Source organism: Apium graveolens, chromosome 7, assembly GCF_009905375.1.
Source record: "Apium graveolens cultivar Ventura chromosome 7, ASM990537v1, whole genome shotgun sequence".
Lineage (NCBI taxonomy): Eukaryota > Viridiplantae > Streptophyta > Magnoliopsida > Apiales > Apiaceae > Apium > Apium graveolens.
The window spans coordinates 119,518,581-119,537,089 of record NC_133653.1 but is presented as its reverse complement, the minus strand read 5'-3'; the positions used below and the strand labels follow the sequence as shown (position 1 = coordinate 119,537,089).

General features: G+C 37.7%; 1 non-coding gene across 1 annotated transcript; it reads right to left on the bottom strand.

Moving 5' to 3' along the window:
• Positions 1-14,337: 14,337 nt before the first annotated feature.
• LOC141676092 (small nucleolar RNA R71) lies at positions 14,338-14,448 on the bottom strand. The gene has a single exon (XR_012556700.1). It is a non-coding gene; the product is annotated as a small nucleolar RNA R71 (small nucleolar RNA).
• Positions 14,449-18,509: the final 4,061 nt, after the last annotated feature.

Below are 18,509 nucleotides of genomic sequence, written 5' to 3'. Positions count from 1 at the left end.
TATCGATCTGCTCAGACTGATTTGCACAACCTCTACTGTGGCCGATGATTTTAAATCTTTTTCATTCACCGTGGCAAACACACAGTATGTAGTTGATGAAACAGTCGTCAATCGAGCGTTAAATTTTCCAATAGACAATTTCTGTAATTTACCCTCTGAAAATGATATTTCAAACTTTTTCCATGCTATTCACTATCAGGGGGTGATTAATTTAACCAAGTTGTCTAAATCCAATTTGGTTTCTGAATGGGATATTTTCTTCGATACACTTTCCAAAGTGTTTGCCAACTGCACTAAATCCAACTTTCACAACATCACTTCCACTCTGCAGTATATTGGTCTTGCGGTTGTTTTCAATCAAAGGATCAATTTTGTCAAACTACTTTTACCCATTCTTCTGAGACGTCTCACTACTGCTTTACGTGATCATTCTACAAATCGTAGGGTCTCGTGCTACTACGCTCGTTTTCTCATGCTCATAGCAGAACATCTTCTCTCACCTGAGCATAAAGCTCTTTTTGCTAACTCTTCAGTAACTGAACCCCCTCCAGTAAGCAAAAAGATTTACACTCGCCAAGACACAACCTTTAAATTCATGCAAGTTCCAGTACTTGTATCTGCTTTCATGGCCACTTACATTCCTTTACCTATTTTCAATCTTCCCGGTCATGAACAGCAAGCTCAACCTCCAGTGGTTCAAACCACCCAGGCTCAAACATCAAATGCTCTTCCTCTGCAGGTAATGATTTCTCACACTCAAACTATTCCTACTTCTGTTGAAAGACCCCCAGTGGTTGATAGGGCTGACCATGAAGTTGTAGAACCGCAGCTTCAATCCCAGGTCATAGAGCCAAACATAGAGTTACAACCTATCTCAACCTCTTCCCCACTGTCTAAAATATTGCCTAGAAGGTTAGTAGGAAGTAGTATGTTGTTGGATGTGAATAAACCCTCAGCTCTGCCTCCTCCCAAGAAAAGAAGAACATTTACTGAGGCATCTGAAAGCCCATCCTTGTCCTCCCAACAGGACATGGACTTTGATATGGCCAGTGAACAGTTACTAGAGACATTCTATCAACAGGATGAATCTATTAAAATTCGCCATAGGGCCATGGCATCCTGTACTGAGTCAAGCACACTTCCATTACTCACAATGGAAGCATACAGACCAATAGATGATACTCAAGACACAGAGCGAGGAGGGCACATTAAGTCGGCTACAGTGCCTGCCATAGTTACGGCAGAAGAGCAGTCACATGCTTCTGAGGGAAAATCTGACTCTCAGCCACCTTTAATAGAGTAATTTTCTCCCCTCCCAGATCCAACACCTCTGGCTCCCTCACGGGATTCTCCACTCGCAGATTTATCTGGAGAAAGTGGAGGGCAACTCGGTCAATCTATCCCTGAAGCAATTCAGACATCTATTTCACATGGAAAGATAGGTTTGACTGAGGATCGGGACTCGCGAATTCCCATTGCACCACCAATGACCTCTCTTGAAGAGGCTAGGGTGATTTCAAATGCAGGTACAGAAGATCAGCATCAGGAAGACTCCTCATGAGCAATAATATTGAAAGATACACAAGCACATGAGTTGAGTAAATCAAATAGGAGAGATATTCAGGTGAGCGTACACACAGACACAAACACTGAAAATCTGTTAGCTCAAATTGCTGAACTGAAAGAACAACTTGCAAAAAGTCAGGCCGAGGCTCAATCATTCAAAGCACAAGTGGTTGAACGGTCTTCTTCTTCCACCTCTGTCAATAATCAGCTGGCTCTCATCAGGACTGAGATATCAGATTTGAAGACCTCTGTTGTTCCAAAGCTTAACTCAATCCAGGCATCTCCAACATTATCAGCTGAAGATATTTCAAACTTCTGCTCTCTCCATACAAGAATGACTTCTCTTGAAGACTTGGTTGAAATGAAACATTCACTGGATTCCTCCAGATTTTTGAAGATAGAGACGGGCATGGAACATCTCAATGAAGGGATGAAGCACTTGTACTTCATGATAAAAAATTCTCACTGCCCTAATGAAGAACAAATGACTTTCTTTGAAGGGCCGTCTGGTGGAGGCTCAGGCTCTGGAGGTGATGGAGGTCATGGAGGGTCTAGAGGAAAGTCTGTAGAGGATTCCTCAACTAAGGGGGAGAAGAAAGGGAGAAGTGAAAAGGGAAAAGAAAAAGATTCGTCTACTGGAGGCACAGGGAAGGCTGATGATGTCTACTATAATGGAGAACAGGATGACTTTGATATTTTTGACATTCCCACTGAACCAGTCTTGGAAGATAAAGATGGTTTCTTTGAAGCTGAGGAGGAAAGTGATTTTAGAGAATGGGAAGAGGAAGCTCAAGTGGATCCTGTTTTTGAGAAAGAGTTTCAGCAACAGCAGTCAGAGTTAAAAAGAAAATAAGCTGAACTTAAAAAGGTATCCCAGATCATTGATATGAGGAGAAACATTGAACGAACAGAAACTCTTGAAAAGCAACGTCTGCATGACATTAAAGCTAAAGAAAGGAGAAGAGATGTCAGACTGAAGATTGGTGAAAAATGGGATGAAGCTAGGAGAGTACTTGATATGCCTCAGCTGAGCACAAACAATGATAGGCAGTTTCTACATCTTCTGGACAAGCTGGAGATCTCTAATCCAAACAATGACGTGTATATGAATGCTATAAAGACTGAAGTCTCAAGGATCACAGCTGCCTTTGACAGATCTCTAAATGAAATGAGCATATTTGTATATTGTCAGAGCGAATGATCTTTCAAGGTATCACTTCATCTGTTTGAGAATCGTTCTTTATCAGAGATTTGGGTTCTTCTCAACAAAGTCAAAAGAAGCTCAGAATTGAATGAAGTCCTTCGAGAAAGGCTCAAAGAGTTTGCCAGCAGGGCTAGTCCTCAAGTGGTCAACAATCCTCATCAGATAAGATTCTTTAAGTCTGACTGTTTTCAAATCTGCCAGCTCGATTCACAATCTCTTAAAGACTACTCAGCTAAGCATCTTGTCTGGATGGAACATCACTGAAGAACTGTTGGATATTCATCCATGTTGAAAACTCAAGCAGCTGATCTGATTCAAGCTTATTGTGAAAAGAATATTAAAAGGTACAATCAGTTCAAGAATAAGCTAAAGTCAGTTGGAGTTCAACCAGTCAGGCCAGCCAGCTTCACTTCTGAAAAGGATCGTGTCTTTGACAAGGAGTTGCTTCAAGATTTGGAAGAAGGTGAATTCGGAAGGGAAGACAACTGAATTCAATTAGCTCAAAACTTAATGTAATATGATTAGAGCTTTATGAATCAAGATAGACTAATGTAGTTATATGTTCAGTCTAGAGGAACATCTATCTTGTATTCACTTGTAAATTTCTTTTGGAATCTGGAAAATGTTAAATGTAATCCAGAACTTTTCTGCTATTTACTTTGCATTACTGTTTATATCTTTTTCTTATTTGTTAGTTGAGTTATCCTCTAGGTATTTGTTGTTATTATCTAACAAACAAATAGGGGGAGATTGAAAGGCATATGTCATAGCCTATTTGTTTATTCGAGGATTTAACTCAACTCAAATAAGGATGTAACAAGTAATTAGTGGTTCTATCGTCAGAGAGATCTCTCAAAGTAACATATGTCAAAGGATTAAGTAACATTGTTCGTCTACAGAATTGAGGACTTAATTCACTGGAAGAAGCTCAAGAAATTGATCAAGCCTTAGTGATATAAATCAAGATTGTGGATTTAATCAAGTGACAGAGATCTCGTCAGGGTATTAATTGATTACAGGGATTTAATCTGAAGAAAATCAAGACATGAAGAAACATCACATAAGTTAGTCATTCATGAACCAGACAGTACATCGAGTGTCAATATTAAAGTGGTGAAATTGATTCAGTGATTTTCAGAAGATTGTCAGAAGAGTGGTTGCTGTTCAAGAATAGTATTAATTCTCTATTAATTAATTAAGTCATATAATTTAATTAAGAGAATAAATTATATCTGCAAAGATTATTTTATTGATTAATTGGATTAATTGATTAATTAATTCTGAATTAATATTATGGTTTTTTTCAGAATTAATTTTGAATTTAAAATCAAAATTAATTCAGCAAAGACAATCTTTTGTATTAGTATGACAATCGGTATGATAATCAATAGTCATACCGAAAGTCATGCCAGTTTATTTAGATTGTCTTGCCGAAAGTCATGCCAGTCCAATAGACTGTCCTACCGAAAGTTCTACCAGTTAAAAAGGATTGCCTTGCTGAGCTATCAGGATTGTCTTGCTAGTAAAATCAAGGATTGATTTAATATAAAAGCAACAGCTGATTTTCTAAAGACAAAGCATTGAATATCAAAAGAAAAATAGCAGAACACAGAACAAAGAAAAACAACAGAGAACTTATTACAATTTCACAGATCATTTATTTCTAGTATTCATTGTTAAATCTAATCCACTAGAAATCCTTTTCTTGTTCTTGTGTAACTATCTAGAGGATCAAAATCCCTAGAACTTAATCTCAAATTGCATTTAGCATTTGATCCTTTTTATTACAAAAATAGAAAAAGTTCATGTCGAATTTATTCTAGATTTGGAATAATTTATTTGAGATTAATCCCTTGTAAACGATACCGTTGTTGTAACACCTTTCAAGTTTAATAATAGTTTTATTTAACTTGAATTTTGTTTCACTTTTTTATTCCGCATTTTATTCGATTAAACGGTATTGTTTGTATTCAACCCCCCTTCTACAAACATATTGAGACCTAACACGATCGTACAATCACAACCCACAAACCTCTCATGTACAAGCCGGAAAAACGGATCGAAATTCACGCCGCCGCCCCTTTGTATTTTCCAACGAAGTTCGATTAAACCGTTCTAGGAATCGTTTGTTAGAAACAGATATACAAATCGCCTGTAATTCAAATAAGGAACATAACCCAAACCTCAGAATCAACTAATAACCCCAAATGAAGAAACACCGAATTTCTAGTTAAGAATATTCAAAGTTATAAACCCTAATTCTTTAATTCGAGAATCAAACAACAATTTGAGCATGTTATTGAACTCCAAATCAGTCATATAATATACCAAAATGACCAGGATAAAATTATCTACAAGATGCAATCATCAAATCATATCAACAATATCAAGAACAAAATTTCATAATTTAATCTTTAATTAATTCGAATTAAAATAATTAAATAAGAAATCACCTTGATTTCTGCACTAAAATAGTTGATTGATTCAGAAAGATCTTTTCGAGAGCTTCGATTTGATATTTGGCACGCTCGATTCTGAATTCGATAACGTCTTCGTTTGTGAGTTTGATTTTCAAGAACACGATGATTAATTAGAGTTTTCTCTGTATTTTCTAGATTTTTACTGATCGATTATGATTATACCAATAAAATGAAATAAGAAAAGGGCTATTTATATTTATGGAATATTAGTACGTGTTGGATCGTATTGGATCGATAATTAAGTTACTTAGCCGCTAAGTAACTGCCAAGACGATCCGTTTTGATACTCGTATTGGATAATTATCCAAACCGGACTTCTTATAGAACACTTTATACAAAAATAATGTAATAATATCCCGTCTCGAAATAATGTAATAAACGGTTGAGGTTGGACGATTCCCGGTTTTATAAAATAGTTTTGTAATTATTCAGAAAATAATTATTAAATCTGTAAATCATTATAAAATCATATAACGATCCTAAAATTACCAGAAAAATATCATAATTATCTATATTACATTTTGGACATAATACAATTAACCTATTCACCTTTTATCACATTTAAACATCTAAATATCAATATCAATCAACAGATAATTCACCAAAATTCACATAATAATCACAGAATAATCATTTATTGATAAAATAATTATACGCGATATCCCGGATATTACACTGATGACATCAACTATTGATCATCAAGTACTGATAGACGAGTACTGATAATGTCACCTTCAGTAAGTACTGATATTAAGTCCTGATAGTTTATATCCTGATATCATCAATTATATCCAACAATCTCCCCCAACTTGTGCATTATGTAATCATGTACAAATTCTAATTGATGATGTCAAAACTATCTAAATGTAGAAATCAAATAAACATATACAATCTTCAGACAGTGATTATCTGACTTTATTCTTCATTCTGAACTCTAACACAGTCTGAAGCTTCTTCAAGAAATTTCCTCGGCAGATTTTCTTCCATTACATTCAAGTACCATTGCATCCTCTGTTTGTGTTCTTTCAGCTCATCTGTTGATTTATCATTCTGATAGATGGCTACCCTGAGGTCATGTAGCTTTGAATTTCCAAGAGATAGATTATCCGGTTCCAGAAATCCAATCTTCTTTCCATCATGATTAAAGGTTAAGACTTTTCTTTCTAGACTCATTTCTACCTTAGCTCCTCCAACAGGCATATCAACAACATATTCAGTTTGATCAATGTACTTTGGAATGTAGTTTGATTTGTAAGGCATTCCTCTTTGCTTCAATTGTATCAGGTTCTTTATAAATACACACCATCTGAAAGTTACAGAATTAGTTACCTTGAGAGTTGTAGCTACAAGTTCTAATTCCTCCCATGGTTTATCTCTTAATTGTTCTTGTGTCAACCTCAACCTTCTCCCAGACTCCAGAAAATAGATCAGTTTCTCTCCAACAAGATCAATAACAATTTGTACTGATATGATCTTCTGTAAGTCTTCAAGCATCACCTTGTCTCTAATTTCTATCAGATTTGCATGCTTCCTTATAATCAAAGCATCACCTACAGATGGATCAACATTTAACCTTTCTAGACCACTTGTGATTTTAGGTTTTCTAGCATGAGAACTCCCATTGTAAATATTCTTTAATATTTCAGAGTAATCTCTTCTAGGTGCAGATTTCTTGCTTCCCCATAGCAACTTATTCTTCTCTTCAAGAGTAAGTTCTGGCTTATCAGAGTTTATGTTTTCAAAATTAGGATTTTATAACTCAGCTTGAATTGGGTTTGAAGAATCAACAACGTGAGTAGTATTAGAGGTTGTAATTGGTTGAACAACAACATTTGCTTCTTCATTAACTTGAGCAGTGTCTGAGGTTAACTTTAGTTTCTCAGCCCAGTCAGCTTCATGAATCTTTCTTCTTTGATGAGTTTGACTGACATTTTCTTCTTCAGCTATTTCATCAGTATCAAAAGACTGAGCAACTGTACAGATTGGATCTATCAGTATTTGTGATTTAGTTGTCTTAAATACTGATTTCCTTTTAGCAGTTTTAGCTTTAGTCTTTGATGTCTTGGACTCCTCCCCTATCTTTTCTTTCCCCCTTATAACTCCTATCAACAGTTAAGATTTCTTGAGACATGAGAGATCTTTCAGCATCTGCTTGACTTACCTCCCTTATGACTACCCCTTTGGTTGGTCTGTTACAAGCATTATCTTCATAAGGATCTTGAAAGATAACAGCATCAGTATTTGTTGTCTTCATAGAATTCTTAATTCTTCCTCCATCTGCCTTAGCTCTTCTAGATCAACTCCTGGGTTCTCTTTCTCAAATATTCTTCTACTCACCTCGGAGTCAAATGCTTGAATCTTTGGATTCTTGTAGAACAGAGTTGTATTTCCGCCTTTTACTTTTAAAGTTTGAAGATACCGATTACCTTCTGCACCAGCTTCTGTCTCTAGAATTCCTTGGTCATCATCATTAGTTGTGACTATCAAAGTTTGTTGAGTACTTGTAGTCACAGTCAGTTCCTTTGATTGTTGAATTAACCTCTCACTTTTCCTGCTTCCTCCACCTTGTTTAGATTGAGACCTAGTGACTTTTAATGAACCACAAGTTCCAACTAGATCTTCTCCTCTCCTTTTCACAATCTCCTTCCTTCCTCCCCTATTGTTCGGACGAAAACACGCGCTAATATTCACGCAAGTATACGTGTTCGCAAGTAATATAGAATTATTTCTAGTTCGTTCCCATAGAGACTGCTTTAGGTTAACTTCAATTAATGCACTTATACAACAATGGTATGGTTATTATTCAATGCTAAGACAAATAACAAGTTGAGATTATTTATAACTAAGATATTAAGTAACATAAAATTAACTAAGAGAATTATGGTTGAATTACTTTTATGAGATAAACATGGGATTCTAACTTCATTACTACTTCATTCAAAATCATTGTTCTTAACCTTAGCATGTAATGGTGATGACAACTAATCAGATAACACGAAACTAGTAAACGCCAACTTTCGTTGTACGAATACCCTACTACCAGACATCCATAGAAGAGATAAAAGCTGAATAGACACCAATTATATTGAGACCCTATATGTCTATATAATTTGATAACATTAAGGTTTAATGTGCAAGTTATCTATCGTGATTACATAGAGCACATAAGATGGTTAAAATTACCTACGAATCATGCATAACAATACATGAACCTATGCTAGCATGGCAAGTTCTAAACCCCTATATTCACTTTCGCTTCAATAGAGATTAACACGCTATCTTATAAGTTCGCGACGCTCATAAGACGGATAAGCACAACCAATACTAGGATATCATACAATCACCGCACACTAAGATATCGAAATAAATTAACTATTGAAATCCATAAGTAAATCATCTAGAACCCCATGATAACGATTAGTTCATAACCGAACTCATCATCACCGTGGGTTCCGATGAAAGCATGGTATAATAAACTAGGTCTTTATAAAACTGAATTATAAACAAGAGTACGATCACAAGAGTAGTAGGTTCAACAAATAAGAAAACTAGCATCCAAGGTTACAACTTAAACAAAGAATCATAAGAATAAACTAGATCCTCTTCGCCTTCATTAAATTGTGTTATACGGTCTTCTTCAATCTTCTCTTTTCTCCTTGTTTTGTCTCTCCTGTGTATCACGTTCTTTAAAACATTTTATTTACGCCTTATATAGGCTGTAGAATCATCTTGGGCCTCCAACAGTCAAAATCATACAAGAATCAGGATTCCATGAAATCGACCTAGTGCGGCCGCACGCTATCCCAGCGCGGGCGCGCTGTACTTCTGACAATCTGACGCGGCCGTGCGCTAACACAGTGCGGGCATGCTAAGCCTCTGGAAAAAGATTTGGCTTCTATTTTATTAGCTGGTTTTTGATGGCGATCAATGAGCAATCATCTGATGCACCTTCCTAACACCAATTTAGCACCAACACAATACTAAATCTCATCCTTCCTTCAGCTATGCCCTGAAATGCAAAACACTACAAAAATGAATAAAAAACACAAACAACTTGAGTACAAAACACCAATTCAAGCCTTTATAAAGCATTCTAAGTGGACATAAATGCCATTTAACACACCCCCAAACTTGAACCGATGCTTGTCCTCAAGCATAAACAAACTCAAAGAACACGAAATAAGAATGCATGAATGCAACGATCCCCTCAGAATAACTAAACCAACCAACAAGCAATATCTCAACAAATGCAGTTATTCGCACAAGATCAATCGAATCCCATAATTCAACTCACAAGCCTGAAATGTGCATGCGTGCAATTGCTTAACAGATTTTCTCTCGTAACTAGATCAATAATCATGACCCACTACTCATCAACACAATCACAAGGTTATAAATAGAATATACGCTAAACCCAAAATGACTGAAAATACTTCAATTTTATTGGAATTACACAAGGACTCATGCTTTCATTGATAACTCATAAACAAACACAAATATGCTTATTTGATCGTGCAATGAGTGAGGTCCACAAAATATTATGTAATAATACCCATGTAGCGAGCGTTAGGTTAGTGGATCCCAGACTATAAAAGCCTTAGGTCACTAGGAACAAAGTCCCCTAAGAACTTAATAACCCGATTATTATAGAGCTCACTCGTGATCAATTATGCATCAACACATATTTTTTTCTTTTTTTTTATGTTTTCCATTTTTTTCTTGTTTTTTTTACAAAATGATTTCTGAACGAGTGCGTTTCACTCCATCTCGCTCAACCCTAGACTACTCATATAAATATGAGCCGGCTACTAGCCATTTGATACCTAGCCACAATAACTAGCAATGAAATCCAATGTTTTTGTCCATTTTTTCAAAAATCCATGTTATTTCGCCACTAAGAGAATATCATAAATTCTAGATATAAGCAAGTGATTAAACCCAACAAATAAACAAACCATGATCATGATCTAGCACGGAAGAAATATATAAGACTTAGTGAAAATTTACTTTGCTTCTAGCATACAAATCAACTCGCTAGGACTTAACATCCCTCTATACGACATCACTACACTCGCATCAACATCATAAATTAATCGGAAAAGCAACTTAAGGGATCATGATATAATGTAAATGCAACTATATGCACATACTAACATGCAAAATAAATATATAAAAAACTACATGAGAAATATGCACACTATATGAACTAAACTATTATGAATATGCAAACTATATGGACTCACACAAACATATTCCTTAACTACCACCCCAAACTTAAAATTTTCACTATTCTCGGTGAAGATAATAGTAAGGAATCAGGCATACCTACTCGGAATCATTATGGTCATCACCCTCCGCGAGTGGAGTGTTAGGAGGCGGGTACACAACATCCTCACCAAAAACTGGCCACTAGATGTCAACTCCTGTGGCTCTGAAAGTTGTTCCCAATATTTGGGTAAGGTCCTGTGCAAACCTGTTATAGATGTCATGCATCACATCCATCCACCTCATCAAGCGCCTATACTACGCTGAACCCAAACCAACAATGTCCTCTGCTTCTTGCTGCTGCTGTTACGAAGAACTAGGCTCACCCCTCTGGTGTCTCCATGCTACTCTACTAGCCTAAGCTGAACCACCAGCATATGTCTGATCGGCTGGTTGGCCACCCGGAAAGTGATCATAAGTGTAGTCGAGCCCCTTCTCGTCAGCTTTCCCACCGTACCACTCCTGCATCACTGCTATTGTCGAACTGTCAATAGGGGCACTAGGCAACTGATGCTGCTCGTGTGCAGGCCAATAAACTCCAACCGTCATGCAAAGCTTCGTCACAATTGACGTATAGGGAATAGCCCCCGTAGTGCTCCCACGCAGAAACCTCAGAATACCCTAATAAATAATGGAGCCAAGATCCACATAATCGCTCTGCAATATCCCCCACAATAACTTTGCACGATTGATAGTATCATCATGCATATGTGATGAAGGCATGATGTTCGCACAAATAAAAGAGTTCCATCCACGAGCAAACCTGTTTATGCAAGAGGCAGGAAAAGTGGCATACTTGTTCCAGTCCCTCTTGAACTTCCAATGAGTCTCGGGGACACACAACGTAGCAACAATAATGTCCAAGTCAAAATCCTCCCCAGTCTTCATCACCCAATCCTCCTTTCTCGGTAATCACCCGTCGAATAGCCTCCATAATATAGTCCACAGTCAACCCCCGAACCACTGGATATCCGTTCTTATCCGCCTCCGCGTTCGCGTAAAACTCGCGAACAACGCTTATGGGCATAGCAGCGGGTGCCTCATAAAAAGATACCCAACCCATCTCCAGAATCGTCTGCAAAAGCTTACCATCCCTCCCCGATGGTAGAAAACCCTTCTCTTTCGCTATGGGCTTCGATAGCAGCCTCGTATACTCCGCTTCAGCCTCCGGAGGAGCAAACCTAGGCCTCACACCCCCAACACTTGAAGAATTAGTGGTGCTGCTACTAACTTGAGTCCTTTGTCTCTTTGGTGCCATTGGATTTGAATAAGTGAAAGAGAAGATATGTATATAAAGGTTTAGAGTTTGAGAATAGGAGAAGTGATGGGTAAAGCTGTATATAAGTGTATGTATATATAGGAAGAGATTAGGGTTATAGGTAGTGGGTGTAGGATTATAGAATTAGTGGGAATAAAATTCGGGCTTAAAAAGAATTACAACAGCCCGAACTTCCTTTTTTCTACTGTTTTCTATTTTTTTCGGGCAGTGCGGCCGCCCCGCCAGCTTGGGTTGCCTCCCAAGAAGCGCTGGTTTACGTCGCTAGCTCGACGTAGAATCCCGAGATCAAGTGGAAAATAAAATGGCACTAACCACCTCGCGGTTTGCCGTGTCTCCATAGTAATGCTTCAAACGCTGACCATTCACCTTGAATTCTTGGCCTGGATCATTCTCAAAAATTTCCTCTCCATGTGGAAACACAGTTTTGACAATAAACGACCCTGACCATCTCGATTTCAATTTCCCAGGAAAAAGACGAAGACGAGAGTTAAACAAAAGAAATTGTTGCCCCGGCATAAATGATTTGAGCACTAGACCCCTATCATGCCACCTATTGATGTTCTCCTTATACATTTTGTTATTCTCAAACACTTGAAGTTGAAACTCATAATAAGTGGATTTTATATCCACTTTGAACGCTTCATTACAAGCTTAAATTGGTGTTTTGGACTCAAGTTGTTGGTATTTTGATGTGTTTTTGTGTTATTGCATTTCAGGTATCAGTTAAATGAAGAAAGGAGCTTTTAAAGGAAATATGATGAAAAGTGATCAGATTTGGAAGCCAATTCCATTGTCAAGTTACAGAGAATCTCGTTAGCTTCGCGTGGACAATTGAATCGCCTAATTCTGACGAGTAGAACTCAAGTTATAGTCAAAATAAGATTCATCAGAATTTTCCAAAAAGGCTGCAGGCGCTCGCCTGCTGGTGCCACGCATCCGCCTGTTCGGAGGCGCCCGCCTGCTAGTGCCGCGCGGCCGCGTGCTGATGCGTGGCTGACTTCGCTGAAAAAGCCTTTTTGAGTGGAATTTGACGATTTTAAGGGTCCAGGTCCACTAGGGGTGTATATATAATTAAAAAAGGGTTTTCATCATCCAGGAAGATTGAGATACCAAGGAGAAGACCTAGAAGCACAAAACAACTCCGAAAAAGAAGATCTTGTTTTTAACTTGTGATTCTTTGAATTAGTTGTAACTTTGGATGCTCATTTTCATTCTTGTTGAACCTAGATCTCGTTTATTTGTACTTCAATTATTATTCAGTTTATTAAGACCTTGTTTATACCATGCTTTTATTGGAACCCATGGTGACGATGAGTTCAATTATGGGCTAATCGTTATCATGGGATTCTAGCGGATTTAATTATGGATTTCAATAGTTAATTATTTTGATATCTTGGTGTGTAGTGATTGTATGATAACCTAGTATTGGTTGTGCTTATTCGTCTTATGTGCGTAGCTAACATATAAGATAGTGTGTTAATCTCTATTGAAGCGACAGTGAATATAGAGGTTTAGAACTTGCCATGCTAGTATAGGTTCATGTATTTGTTATGCATGATTCGTAGGTAATTTTAACCATCTTACTTGCCCTATGTAATCACGATAGATAACTTGCGCATTAAACCGTTATGTTTTCAATTCTTATAGATATATAAGGACTAAGCATAATTGGTGTCTATTCAACTTCTATCTCTTTTGTGGATGCTTGGTAGTAGGGTATTCGTACAATGAAAGTTGGCATTTACTAGTTTCGTGTTATCTGATTAGTGTCATCACCATTACATGCTAAGGTTAAGAACAATAAGGCTATTAAATGAAGTATTTAATGAAGTTAGAATCCCATGTTTGTCATATATAGTAATTCAACCTCAATTCTCTTAGTTAATGTTATTTAGTATAATCTCATAGTTTAATAAAAACCCAATTTGTTATTTGTCTTAGCATTGAGCGATAACCATACATTGTTGCATATGTGCATAAATTGAACTTAACCTAAACCAGTCTCTGTGGGAACAAATCTGATTTATATCTTATACTACTAGCTAACGCGTATACTTGCGTGAATTTTAGTGCGTGTTTTCGCCCTAACAAGTTTTTGGCGCCGCTGCCGGGGACTTAGTGTTAATTTTTAGTTTATGTGCTTGTCATCAGTGGTCGTTAAAGTTCACTGACTCAGACTCTTTTACTCTCATGGTTTATTTGTTTGTGTTTCAAGTACTCATTAAAATGGGAGATCCAGCAGTATGAACGAAAGCCTTGATAAATTTTTCTCAACCTTGGCATAATTCAATGGGTGCAGAATTCAATCCAGTTTGGGGGTTCTTTAACGGAAGATCCCAATATGCACATTAGGGATTTCATTGAGATCTGCGACACTTTCAAGTTCAACGGTTTTCTGAAGATGATGTGAAGCTGAGACTGTTTCCATTCTCTCTGAGGGACAAGGCTAAGAGCTGGTTACACTCTCTTCCAGCTGGTTCAATTAATACTTGGGAGGATCTTGCTCAGAAATTTCTTACTAAATTCTTCCCTATGGCGAAGACAGCTGCAATGAGGAGTACTCTTACTCAATTTGCGCAGCAAATAGGAGAATCTTTATGTGAAGCTTGGGAGCGCTACAAGGAGATGCTTAGGAATTGTCCTCATCATGAAATGCCTGATTGGATGATCATCAATTGCTTCTATAACGGTTTGGGAGCACAGTCCAGACCCATGCTCGATGCAGCATCAGGCAAGGCATTATCGGCAAAGATCTATGAGGAAGCTTATGATCTAATTGAACTGATGGCTTCTAATGAATATCAGTATCCAGCCCAGAGATTGCTACAGAGCAAGGTAGCAGGAGTTCTTGTGGTGGATACAGCTATGGCTATCACTGCTCAACTAAAGGAGTTGTCTATGAAGATCGATTCTCTGGCTAACTTGGGTGTTAATCAGATAACCAGTGTTTGTGAGCTATGTGCAGGTTCGCATGCGACGGAGTAATGCGCTATATCTAGTGAATCAACTCAGTTTGTGAGCAACTTCCAGAGATCGCAACAACCAGTTCCAGACACTTATCATCCTGACAATTGGAATTATCCTAATTTCAGCTAGAGCAACAATCAGAATGCGATGCAACAGCCGTTCCAACAGTTTGGAAATAAGTTATTCAACCTTCCTGGTTTTCAGCAACAATTTGCACCAAGATAACAACTCCAAATTCAACAACAAACTCATGATGCAGGTCTATCTTCGAATGAAAAGTCTGAATTGGAGGAGTTGAGGCTTATGTGCAAAAACCAGGCTCTTATATGCCAAAGCCGGGCTGTTTCTATCCAGAATCTGGAGAACCGGATAGGACAAATTTCTAACGCCTTATTGAATCGACTACCAGGAACGCTTTCTAGTGATATAGAAGTTCCAGGCAAGAGAGAAGCAGAAGAGCAGGTTAAGGCAATTACATTGAGGCCTGGGAAGGTTGCAAGCCCTGAAAAATCTCAAGTTCCAAAATCTGAAGTTTTGGCTAAAGAAGAAGTGCAAAAGGAAGCGGAAAGGGAACCAAGGAAGACTACTGTGGAATACACTCCTCCTGAGGGTAATACAGGGGAGAAACAGATCTATCCTCCACCTCCTTTTCCTAAGAGGCTGCAGAAGAAAAAGCTGGATAAGCAGTTTGAGAAGTTTCTGGAGGTGTTCAAGAAACTTCATATCAACATACCTTTCGCTGAAGCTCTTGAACAGATGCCTAGCTATGCGAGGTTTATGAAAGGTATTCTCTCTCGAAAAGTGAAGCTCGATGACTTAGAGACTGTTGCTCTAACGGAGGAATGCAGTGCTGTGCTGCAATAGAAGTTGCCTCCGAAGCTTAAAGATCCTGGAAGCTTCATTATTCCTTGCACCATCGGAAACTTGTCGTTCGACAAATATTTATGTGATTTAGGAGCTAGCATCAATCTGATGCCCTTATCTATCTTCAAGAAGCTTGGTCTGCCTGATCCGAAACCAACATACATTTCATTGCAACTAGCTGACCGTTCCATCGCTTATCCACGAGGTATAGTGGAGGATGTCTTGGTCAAGGTGGATAAACTCATCTTCCCTGATGACTTTGTAATTCTTGACTTTGAGGAGGATAAAAAGATTCCCATTATCTTGGGGAGACCATTCTTGGATACAGGCCGAACTATGATCGATGTGCAAAAAGGAGAGCTTTCGATGAAGGTTTACGATCAAAAGGTCACTTTTAATGTGTTCAAGGAAATAAAGTTACCCACATCTAAAGAGGAGTGCTTTAAAGTAGAGTGGGTTGACTCTGTAGTAAATTTAGAGCCTGAGCAATTGCCAAAGTCAGATACCTTAGAGAGATCCTTAATAGGGGAATCAATTATTGAAGATAAAGAAGGAGCAGAGCAATTTCAGGATTTGAATGCACCTCCATGGATGAGGAAGTTGGATATGCCATTCGATTCTCTTGGGTTAGTAGAGCTGAAAATTTCTCAGGATCATTTTGAACCATTTATTCAAGAAGCTCCCACACTTGAGCTCAACTGAATGCCAAATCACTTGAGTTATTCAATCTTAGGTGCACCCCATGATAAGGGGTTGGGATATATTTTTGATGATATAGAGTGGCTGGACGGATATTCCCGTGCCTATAGAGGGTTCTTCTCATATGCAACAGGTAGTTGATAAGACTGGTGTTGGTGATGCCCATTATAGAAGATTGACTAGGCGTATGGAGGCCATGCACAACATTCACCGTCATTTTGCTGCAGATTTGACACAGGCTTTGGGCACTATTTTCTGAGCCACTGGTGTCGAGGTTGATTGGCCACCTGATCCTCCACCCGAAGAAGGTGATCTTTCTGACGACTAGGTATGCCTGAAATCCTTATTATTGTCTTCAATGAGGACATTGAAAATTTTAAGTTTGGGGGTGATAATGTAAGAATTAGTAGTGTGTGTCCATATAGATTCATATTGCATGTTTAGTTGTAGTTTATTCATATTTTTGCATGATTGTTCATTTAGGACATATTTGTTTATTTTTATGTGATTTCATATAGTTGCATTTGCATGCATATTTAGCATGATCCCTTAAGATGAACTATGATATTTGATAAGTTGATGTTGATTTGAGTGTGGTGATGACGAATAGAGGGATGTTTAAGTCCGAATGAATTGATTTGCATGCTAGAAATAAATATTTTCACAAAGTCTTATAGGGTTGCTTTTGATCTAGATTATGATCATACTTGTTTGTTGTTGAGATTTAATCTCTTAGTTATATTTAGAATTTGTGATATTCTCATAATGACGTAAAAACACTGATTTTTTTTATCTGGAGAAAAACTTGGATTTCATTGCTATTTGTTGTAAGGCTAGGCGTCAAATGGCTAGTAGTCGGCTCATATTTTTATGAGTAGTCTAGGGTTGAATGAGATGGAGCGAAACACACTCATTCAGAAATTATTGCAAAAAAAGAAAAAAAAGAGAAAAAAAAGAAAGAAAAAAGTATGTGTTTATGCATAATTGATCAAGAGTGAGCTCTTTAATACTCGAGTTATTAAGTTTTAAGGGACTTCATGCCTAGTGACCTAAGGCTTTTATAGTCTGGGATCCGCTAACCTAACACTCGCTACATGGGTATTATTGCATAAGTCTTTTGGGACCTCATTCATTGCACGGTCAAATAAGCATCTTTGTTATGTGTTCAATAATAGTGTAAATCCTTGTATAACTCTAGTAGAAAGGAGGTGTTGTGAGTCATAATGCGTTTATTGTCTATTCTGTTTATAAACTTTTGATTGTTTCGATGATAGATAAGTTATGGTTATTGATCTAGTATCGAGAGATATCTGTTAAGCATTCCACACACGCACGTTTCTGGTTTGTGAGTTGGTTTGTGGGATTTATTCGAACTCTATTTTAAGTAATTGCATTCTTAGAGGCATTGGCTTATTCATTTGGTTATGGTTATTCAGAGGGGATCGATTGCATTATCATTTAGTTGCATTCACGTAGTTGCATTCATGCATTAGGGTTGTTTTGTAGTTTTGAGTCTGTTTATGCTTGAGGACAAGCATCGATTCAAGTTTGGGGGTGTGATAAGTGGATTTTATATCCACTTGGAACGCTTCATTACAAGGTTAAATTGGTGTTTTGGACTCAAGTTGTTGGTATTTTGATGTGTTTTTGTGTTATTGCATTTCAGGTATCTGTTAAATGAAGAAAAGAGCTTTTTAAAGGAAATATGATGAAAAGTGATCAGATTTAGAAGCCAAGGCCATTATCAAGTTGTAGAGAATCTCGTTAGCTAGGAGGCGCCACGCCTGCTGGTGCCACGCGGCCGCCTGCTAGGAGGCGCCCGCCTGCTGATGCCGCGCGGCCGCGTGCTGATGTGTGGCTGACTTCGCTGAAAAAGCATTTTTTGAGTGGAATTTGATGATTTTAAGGGTCCAGGTCCACTAGGGGCGTATATATACTTAAAAAAAAGGATTTTCATCATCCGGGAAGATTGGGATACCAAGGAGAAGACCTAGAAGCACAAAACAACTCCGAAAAAGAAGATCTTGTTTTCAACTTGTGATTCTTTGAATTAGTTGTAACTTTGGATGCTCGTTTTCGTTCTTGTTGAACCTAGATCTCGTTTATTCGTACTTTAATTATTATTCAGTTTATTAAGACCTTGTTTATACCATGTTTTTATTGGAACACATGATGATGATGAGTT